The sequence below is a fragment of the Panthera tigris genome, chromosome A2 (assembly GCF_018350195.1).
Source record: "Panthera tigris isolate Pti1 chromosome A2, P.tigris_Pti1_mat1.1, whole genome shotgun sequence".
In the NCBI taxonomy this organism is placed as follows: domain Eukaryota; kingdom Metazoa; phylum Chordata; class Mammalia; order Carnivora; family Felidae; genus Panthera; species Panthera tigris.
In genome coordinates, this window is record NC_056661.1 from 11,762,932 (window position 1) to 11,773,433 (window position 10,502).

Here is a 10,502-nt window from a genome sequence, read left to right on the forward strand (position 1 = left end):
ATCCGTTATGTGGTCTGTTGTTTTTGCTAGTTTTCACTGGTAGGGTTAGTGGTCTCGTGTGCCTGTTTATCTTTGCTTGAGTATCCGTTATTATATTTGAAATAACATGTGTAGAATTTGGAGAAGGTAGCTTTCTCTAGGAGGCATTCTTTGAGCCTTGCTGGCCAAGGATGATGTTCAATGGAGTTCAAGGCTTGTGGTGCCAAGATCACTAAGGCAGTTTAAATTCCAGCAGAGGTCACACTTGCAGTCCCCTCTACCGGTGTGTTCTCCCCTTGAGCAGTGTAGCTCCTGGAGGCTTCCACCTATGTAAGGAGGATCTTCTTACAACTTTTCTTTCCCATGTCACTCTAGGCTTTGATTTTTCTCCCCTGGCCGTGAGGCCGTCAAAACAGTTTCACACATCCCTGACTCGCTCCAGCGCAAAAGTATAATTCATGCTCCTTTAACTCCAGGTTTCTTTTTTCTTTTCCTTTTTTTAATGTTTATTTATTTTTGACAGAGAGAGAGAGAGACAGAGCATGAGTGGGGGAGGGTCAGACAGAGAGGGAGACACAGAATCTGAAACAGGCTCAGGCTCTGAGCTGTCAGCACAGAGCCTGACACGGGGCTCGAACTCACAGACGGTGAGATCATGACCTGAGCCGAAGTCAGATGCTCAACTGACTGAGCCACCCAGGAGCCCCCAGGCTTCTTTTTTCATTTGAGTGGCATCTTTGTTACAATTTTTCCCCACATTTATTCATTGTTGAGAGACAGAGAGAGACAGAGCACAAGCGGGGGACAGGCAGAGAAAGAGGGAGACAGAATCGGAAGCAGGCTCCTGGCTCTGAGCTGTCAGCAGAGCCCGATGCAGGGCTTGAACGCATGAGCTGTGAGATCATGACCTGAGCCGAAGTCAGACGCCCAACTGACTGAGTCACCCAGGTGCCCCTTGAGTGGCATCTTTGTAATTCTTTACTGTCTTTTCAGGTCATTTATGCATTTAAGAAATTGGAAAAGGGGGCACCTGGGTGGCTCAGTTGGTTAGGCGTCCGACTCTTGGTTTTGGCTCAGGTCGTGGTCTCAGTTTCGTGGGTTTGAGGGCTGCATGGGGCTCTGTGCTGGCAGCGTGGAGCCTGCTTGGGATTCTCTCTCTCCCTCTCTCTCTCTCTCTGACCGTCCCCCACTTGCACTGTCTCTGTCTCTCTCAAATAAATCAGTAAACTTAAAAAACAAGTGATTGGAAAAGTATCCAGATATGAGAGTTGTGTTTTTTTAAATTGAAAGGTTAATCCCAATAACCTAGCTTGCCATTAATGGAACACGAAGTTTCAGTTGGAATTTTATCCATTTCATTTTAGTTTGTGTGTGTGTGTGTGTGTGTGTGTGTGAGAGAGAGAGAGAGAGAGAGAGAGAGAGAGAGAGAGAGAGAACCAGTGCAAGTGTGGGAGGGGCAGAGGACCAGGGAAAGAGAGAATCTTAAGCAGGCTTCACATCCAGCTCAGGGCTCAACATGGGGCTCAGTCTCACGACTGTGAGATCATGACTTGAGTCAAAATCAAGGGTAGAACCTTTAACCAACTGAGCCACCCAGGCACCCCTCAGGTGGAATTTTAAATGGTGATGATCCAGTTATCACTCTACTGTTGAATGTATTCAGGGCGATGATTGCCTTTAAGTGTATAGATTTCTGGACCACAAAAGCTCACATCAGGGCTTAAGGGAGGGGACAGCACATCCCCCAAAGATCCTGGAATTTGGGCTACATGGATGTAGCAGGTGGCCTTTGAGATTGACTCCCCCAGGGATGTTCCTGATTTAGAGAGAGGGGTACACACTGGATGTTTTGTCAACAGGATGGACTGTGCTGGAGACTGCTCACTGTGTATCCTCATATTCAGTTTTGCCTTCCTATAACCCTTAGTTTTTAGGTTAGGTGCGTGGCAGGCTGAAATACAGATTGCATTTGAAAGCTTTTCTTGAAACTAGATTGGCTAAATGACTATACCCTGTCCCATAGGAAAAGTCAAAGAGTACCTGGTAATTCTAGAAGCTCTCCTTAAGGAAAGGTAGACACTCTCTCTGTCCAGTTTCCCCTTTCTTCTTTGCTGCGTCTTGGGGTGATGTGGGGACCTGCAGCTGCATCCTGGATCAAGGAGGTAAGACTACTCTTCAAGGAAGGTGGGGCAGATAACTAGATGCAATTAGGTTCAGATGACCCTGGATCCACGGCACCTTGGAGTTTTACTGCCAAGGTCACAATCACAGTCTGCTATTCACTAGCTGTTTGGGTGGGGGGAAATTGCTGGTCTCTCTGAGGCTGAGTTCTGTTACCATACAGTTATAGCCACCTTGTTACACTGATGGAGAGACTGAATAAGCAAACATGTGCAACATCACTCAATCAGTAGGTGGTAAGTACTCTCTTCTTTTTGCATCGCATTCTAACATTTAAAAGGCTGTAGTCACAAAAGTTAAATTTAAGTATTGGGAAATGTGACAATCTTCTGTGAAGAAAATTATCATTAGAAGATCTAGTTAGTTGGGCTCTCAAGCTGGTGCAGCTGCACTGGAAAACAGTATGGAGGTTCCTCAAAAAACCAAAAATAGAACTACCGTACAACCCAGCAATTGCACTACCGGGTATTTATGTAAGGGATGCAGGTGTGCTATGTCAAAGGGGCACATGCACCCCAATGTTTATAGCAGCGCTATCGACAATAGCCAAAGTATGGAAAGAGCCCACATGTCCATTGATGGATGAATGGATAGAGAAGATGTGGTATATATATGTATATATACACAATGGAGTATTACTCAGCAATCAAAAAGAATGAAAGCTTGCCATTTGCAACTACGTGGATGGAAGTATTATGCTAAGTGAAATTAATCAGTCGGAGAAAGACAAATATCATATGACTTCACTCATATGAGGACTTTAAGAGACAAAACAGGTGAACATAAGGGAGGGGAAACAAAAATAATATAAAAACAGGGAGGGGGACAAAACAGAAGAGACTCTTAAATAGGGAGAACAAACTGAGGGTTACTGGAGGGGTTGTGGGAGAGGGGGATGGGCTAAATGGGTAAGGGGCACTAAAGAATCTACTCCTGAAATCATTGTCGCACCATATGCTAACTAATTTGGATGTAAATTATAAAAAATTACAATAACGAATGTTTAAATCAAAAGAAAAAGAAAAGAAGAAGATCCAGTTAGTTGTGAATATCCCTAGTTACCTCTGAGTAACTTCAGGGGCCTTTGATGCCAAGCTGGCCTTGAAGCTAGGAACTAAAAAAAAAAAAAAAAAAAAAAAAAAATCCGTCTAAAGAGGCATGATCCGGACTTCATTTTTGCTTACGTGTTTCAAGAGGTGGAGGTCACGAGGGCCCCAAGAGAGAAAAGAAGGTGGGGGTGGGGGATGGGAGTGGAAGGGCCTCCTTCAGCACCTGGGACAGCGGCCGCTCCCGAACTCCCTCCTCTCAGGCTGTAGAAGTACCTGCCCTGGGCTACTGAGTCCAGGGCCTCAAAACCTTTCTGGACCCACAGATGGGGGGGGGCCCAGGAGGCCTAGTGACTGCAAGATAAGAAAGGAACATTGCAACCTTAAATGAATAAATATTTAGTATATTCTAAGCTGAAAATAACATGTTTTTCTTGCCGAGTTCTTAACTAAGATTACTTTTCCTATTGGGGTGCTTGAGTGGCTCAGTGGGTTAAGCGTCCAACTCTTGGTTTCTGCTTAGGTCATGATCTCAAGTTTCGTGGGTTCGAGCCCCATGTTGGGCTCTGCACTGACAGCGTGGAGCCTGCTTGGGATTCTCTCTCCTTCTTCCTCTGCCCGCCCCCCCCCCCCCCGCCTCCGCACACCGAATAAATAAACCAAAAAATTTTTTTTCAGAACCTTAATATCTTCACAAGGTGGAGTCTTTCAATCCATGAATATTGCTTATCTCTCCATGAATTTGGGCCTTCTTGGGTTTCTTCCATAAGTGTTTTAAAATTTTCTTCATAGAAATCTGGAACACATTTTGTTAGATTTATACCTCAGTATTTCACTTTTTCGGGTGCATAATACTTTAAAATGGGTGTATGAAAGTATTGTTCCAATTGTTTATTGGTTCTATCCAGCAGATTTGGCATTCTTTTTCTGCAAAGGACCATATGGTAAACATTTTAGGCTTTGCACATCCCATTCAGGATCTCCTCTTCCTCTTGCCCCTCTTCTCCTTTTACAATCGTCTTATTTTTGAGAGAGGCAGAGACAGAGACAGAGACAGAGTGTGAGCGGGGGAGGGGCAGAGAGAGAGAGGGAGACACGGAATCTGAAGCAGGTTCCAGGCTCTGAGCTGTCAGCACAGAGCCTGATGCACGGCTTGAACTCACAGACCGTGAGATCATGACCTGAGCAAAATCAGACGTTTAACCGACTGAGCCACCCAGGTGCTCCCTACAGTCCTCTTAAAATATAAAAATACCTCTTAGCTTATAGACCATATGAAAACAGGCCACAAGCCAGATTGGTCCATGGACCATAGTTTTCTAATCCCTGGAATATAGAAATAGAATTTCTATGTTCTATATTCTAGGTAGAATATCTTCTGTATACATTCTTGTATATTGATCATGTATCCTGAACTCTATTAGGTAATTCCTATTGGAACACAGAAAATGTTGTTGTTTCCTCAGTCTTAAAAAGTCCCTTCCCTTGACCCACTTTCCCACTAATAAACCATTTCTTCCCTCCACCATGCAGCTAACTCCTCCAAAGAGTGAGCCGTACTTGTGTTCAATGTCTCCTCTTGCTCTACAAACAGGCTTTGAGTTTCTGCTAAGGACTGTGATGGTGAATTAATGAGAGAGGGAGGAGGAGAGGCATGAAGCCCATCGATCCCCAGGACTCTGCTGCACCTGCGTGTATTGATTCTAAAGGACACGAGCCTGCTGTCACTAACTGCTGTGGGTCTCTTTCCTTTCTTGGGTGTGTGGGCGGCGCCCTCTGCTGGAAATTTTGGGGACAACAGGCTCTGGCCTGGCCTCTGGTCTCCATTAATTCAACACGTGTGTGAGAGTGTCTGTGTCTAAGTGTATGTGTGACTGTGTGTGCGTTCGTGCTACTGTGTGTATGCATGTGCGAGGGTGTGTGTATGTGAGTGTATCCACGTAATTGGGTGCATGGATGGGAGCATGTGTGTAAATCTGTGTGCATGTGTGTTTGTGTGTGCACAGTGAGTGTGTGTGTGTAAGCGTGCCACTGTGTGCACGCGTGGATGCATTGGTGTGTGTGTGTGTGTGTAAGGGTGTGACTGTGTGTATCTTGAAGTCGTTAAACCCTGTAATGGGCAGGGACCTTAAGTGGTTAAATAAGGGTGACTGGAAGAGGGAGCCCTTTACAAAGCTATGGGCAGGGCCAAGGGAAACCGTGGAGGCTAGTGCAGCGTCCTGGGGCTAGCATCAGCTGAGAGCCGCCACCACTGCCAGGTTGATGGGGCCAAAGAGTAGCTATTTCTGGAATCCAGAGAGCTTAACTGTCACGGAGAGTGGAGGTAGCCTTCGGCAGAGAATGGACGCCATTTCTCTAATCTCCTCGGATTGCCTGCAGGTGCCCACCACTGACCCAACGCCATATTCTCATTTGACCCCAAGAGGCTGTAGGGAGGTGGCCAAAGGCTCCTGTGGTAGCCCGGTGTCTTGACCTGGGTTGGTGTCCACTCCACATGTCTCCGCAGAGGGGGGTTCAACAGTTCCTCTGCACCAGGGTGGCTCCCTTGTCTGCTGGCTAAGCAGACATCAGAATGGGAGGGGGGCAAAATCCTGCCTGTTCCCTTGCACGCCCTTCTGTTTTTGTTTCTGTTTTTCTGTGACATCCTTGGGGCCCCCCTCCTTGGATTTTGCATGAGAAATAGCCTTTTACCCTCCAGGGATGATCTCTGTTGATGGCGACCCCCACTGCTGGAGTGGTGGGGGTGGCCTGACTACTTTCCAGAGCTGACACCACCCCAAAAGTCCTGTGCAGGGGAAGTTGATGCAGCTATTTTGGGGCCCCAGGACTTTCCTGAAGTTTCCCTTCAGCCTTCTTTTTCCAAAGCCAGCTTCTTTGCTCTCCCGGTCCTTATGCCAAGAAGCTGGAAACTCCAGCTTATGGGTCTGGCCCTTGACATGCTTTGGGGGCTGGTTGGGTTTCCTGATCTTTATTACAGCGACTGAAATGGAACAACCATTTCCAGCTTGAGTGTTGGGCCACATGTCACCACCGTGGATCTCCCTACAGGGCTGGTTCCTGCTTCCCTCACAGATGGATACTGAGTGAAATTGCCTCTATTGTCTTTGTTTACCTCAGCATGTCTGAGGAAGGAAGGAGGAATGACAGAGTTTTCAAGCCATTTGATTACCTCGCTGTGTGCCGGGTGTTTACAGTCCTGCTGTGGCTTTAGGGGCAAAGAGCGATCGTTATTCACTGTTCACTCTTCCATGTCACTCAGGTTTCTGCTCAGAGGTCACCTCCACAGGGCAGCCCTCCCCGATTGCCTCCTTGGTCACTTGCTGGTTCTCATTCTGTTAATTTCCTCATTACCACCCACCATCTGACTTGGTCTTGTTTCCCATCGGCTTCTCCCATCAGACATGAGCACCACCATCCAGAGACCTTATCTGTTTTGTTCATCCTGGGTCTCGGGTTGAAGCACCATCACTGGCATAGAGTCTCTGGTACTGTTTTTTTTGTTGTTGTTGCTGTTGTTGTTGTTGAAGAACAAACTACCTGGGAGGTGTAAGTTCCCCTTTCCATCTTACTGAGGAGGGCATGAAGCGCGGAGAGGACAAGTGACTTGTCCAAGGTCACACAGCCAGCGAGGAGCAGGGCTGGGATCCGAACTCTGTTGGGCTGAATCCGGAACCTGTTCCTTCCCAAAGGCCGAGGAAAGGAAAAGAGAGACTCCAGCCACCAGGCAGCCTCCATGCTTGGTGTAGAGAGACCCCAGGCTGACTCCTGGGGGAGGTGTCTACATGGTGTCACAAAAGAAAAACTGCTCACCTGTTCTGTGCAGCAACCACGTGCCCCTTCCCCCACTGTGACAATCCTTGTTTCTGAAATTTGTGTTTTCGTGATAAAAAGTATAGCAGCACAGTGTGGGAGAGAGATTTTCTCCACTTCCACTGTGATGTGTGGATTCTTCTGGAATTTTCTCAGTGCACATGCACACATGCACACACACAGAGCCACACACATATTCAGAAGCTTTAGCCGTAGACGAGCTCATTACTCATGTGCCAATTTTTAAATTGAGGTATGATCGGCATATAACATTATATTAGTTTCAGGTGCACAGCATGATTCCACATGTGTATATATTGCAAAACGATCACTGCAATAAGTCTAGTGAACACCCATCTCCACACGTAGCTATAGACTGTTCTTTTTCTCGTGATGAGAGCTTTTAAGATCTACTCTCTTTGCAACTTTCAAATATACAATACAGTGTTATTAACTATGGTCACGAAGCTTTGCATTGCATCCCTAGGACTGATTTATTTTATAACTAGAAATTCGTACTTTTTGACCTCCTTCACCCATTTCACCCATTGCCTACACCCTTCTGGCCACCAGCGGTGTGTTCCCTATTTCTGAGTTCATTTTTTTAAAAGAATACATATAAGTGAGATCATATGGTACTTGTTTTTCTCTGTTTGGTTTATTTCACTTAGCATAATGCCCTCAAGGTCCATCTGTCCTCCCATGTAGTCCCAAATGGAAACATTTCCTTCACATGTCACTTTGAAAGGCCCTTTCCCCTACTCTCCCTGATGGGGTCTGATAGAATGCTTGCATTGCCCTGTGAGGGTTTACCAAGCTCACTTTACAGACATGAAGACTGAGGCTCAGAGGGGTGATAGGCTGTGCCCAAAGCTGGTGACTCACACACAGAGTGACTGCCACCTCTGGTCTGACACACACTTGTCCACTTCCCGGCTCTGGGTGTGGATGGGGGTTGACGTCTGGAGGGGGGGTCAACCTCTGCCTTTCTGTGTGTGGCTGGGGGCCATTGCATAAGCCAGGCTTGTGCCATTTGGCAGCTGAGACATTCCTTGTTGGATGAGAGACCACTGGGGACGCTCTGATCCTTCTCTGGCTCAGAGCAGAATGTCCACACCTGAGGCTTCCTGTCTCAAGAGTCAGGGGAGCCCCGGTCCAATAGTCTCTGCATTCTTGATCACTGGGGGTTGTGGGTTGGGGGATGGGGGTTGACCTTTGTGGGGGATCAACCTCTGCATTTTTGTGTCTGGCTGGGGGCCATTGCCCAGAGGCCCTCTGGGGTTTTAGTCCTTGGTATGGCACATCAAAGTTCAACACCTCCTTATAGCTTCAGTATGGGGCCGGATTTTGCCAGCTGCCTTGGTCTTGGTCACTTGTGTGATCTTGCATGTGTGTGCTCTTAGCCCCCGTGTCAAAAGAACAACAAGCCACCTGCCTTTTTGTGCAGCATGGGTATCCCGCCCCACGCTTGCCCCTGGTGACTCTCCCTCTTCCTCCAGGTCTCTGCTCACCCTGATGCCAGGCTGAAGGTGGGACCCTCCCCCGGCACATCCCTTATCACGGTCTGTTATGTTCTTGATCATTTACTGGATCACCGCCCATCTCCCCACCGGATGCGAGGCCCTTGACAGTGGAGTCTGTGTTCCCGGTGCCTAAAATTGTGTGCCCCCCACACAACAGATGGTCAGTAGACATGTGGTTGTGTGAACAACCCCTGGAGATTTAGATTTTTTTTCTCCTTACGTTATGACTGAAACAAAACAAGATAAAAGTGGGAATCAGAGAAGTGAAGCCTTTCCCCTCCCCACTTTCTCTGCAGAACCTGGACTCAGAGGTCTTAAAGCAACATTTCTTAAAGCTTGAAGGCATGTACACTTTTCCTGAGGATCTACTTAGACGCAGTTTGGAGTCAATATTTCTGGGCCGGGGTGCGAGATTCTGAATCTCCCGCAAGCTCTCAGGTGATGCCTACGGTGGAGGTCTGAGGACCACACTGAGTAACCGATCCTTAGAACTCATGGCTGCAAACCTTTCTTTCATCCCCAGGTATTTAATGAGCATGTACTATGTTCTAGGCTCTGCTGCCATCTGTGCTGTCATATTCACTTCATTAGCTGTGGGGCTGTAGCAATTGCTTCACCTGTCTCAATCTCTGGTTCCTCCTCTGTCAAAACGGGCTCGTGAATTGTGGGGCTGTTGAATAATTGCACCACAACAACAGCAGCGAGAACAGTGACTGGCATTTAGTAAGCCCGCCCTTCTTCTGTCCTATGTGTTTTATGTGCATCGGCTTTTAAAATTATTCCTGCTATCTTAGGAGGTGGCGCTAACGAAATGCCCATCTGCAGAGGGGAAGGAGCATGGCCGAGTGGGTCAGGGCGCCTAGTGGGAAGTGGGGGCTGCCCCGGTGCCCAGGCTGGCTCCACCGGCTGTGTGACTTGGGACAGCTGTACAATAGGGAGAAAAACGTGGTTAATGTATCTACAGGGCTTAAAACGGGATCGTGGCTCATGTGGACAAATGCCATTCCTGCTGTAGCTGCCTGCCCATTCCTGGCACACAGTAGGGGCACAGTGAGCTGAGCCACTCTAGGCACTGGGTGCTCTTTCTCTTGTGTGTCCAGGATTCTTCCTGGATCAGTGTACTCTGACCTTGCCTCCTGGCCCTGATATGGATGGGCCTGCCAGCAGGGGAGGGCTGCCTCCACGGAGGGGGAGGAAATCTGGGGGTGGGGTGGGAAGAGGGTGCAACCCATCCCACTGATGGCTTTAGGACCAGCCATCTGGACCCCCTGGCCAGAGGGAGAGGGAGGTTTGGGGTCTTCCCAGCACTCTCCCTGTGTCAGGACGACTCTTTGCCTGTCCCCTGCTCATTAGCTTTGCCAAGCTTGGCCCGGGCTTAGGAGTGTGACAGACCTGGGATCCTCCCAGCTCTGCAACTTGGGCCAGAGGCTTGCTTTCTCTGAGCCTCTTCTGTTTGCTCTTCTGTTAAATAGGCATCTTTGGGCCTTCTGGCTCTTGGGCCAGAGTTTGCTCTTCTGTTAAATAGGCATCTTCCGTCCTACGGATGTCATCGCCTGGATCTCTCTCTCTCTGATTCCAGGGCCAGAGAGTTGGCAGGTGTGGGGGAGAGGGGGCGGAGATGTTGCATTATTTCATTGGCAGAACACGTGGTGCACAATAGTTTACTTTACATAGAGTGCCTGGCACACAGAAGGAGCATTTTATGCACAGTGCCTGGCACTCAGTGGGCATGCTTAATGTCGAGCACCTGCCACACAGTAGTCAAGGTGTTTGCAGAGTACACAGCAAAGAGTACATGGCACACAGTAGGCATGTTTTATGTAAAGTACTTTGCACAGAGTATGCTTATTTTATGTAAAGCACCTGCCACACAGTAGGAGAGCTCTAAGAGGGCACCGGGCACACAGTAGGTATACTTTCCATGGAACACCCAACACACAGTAGGTTGCTTTATGTAGAGCAC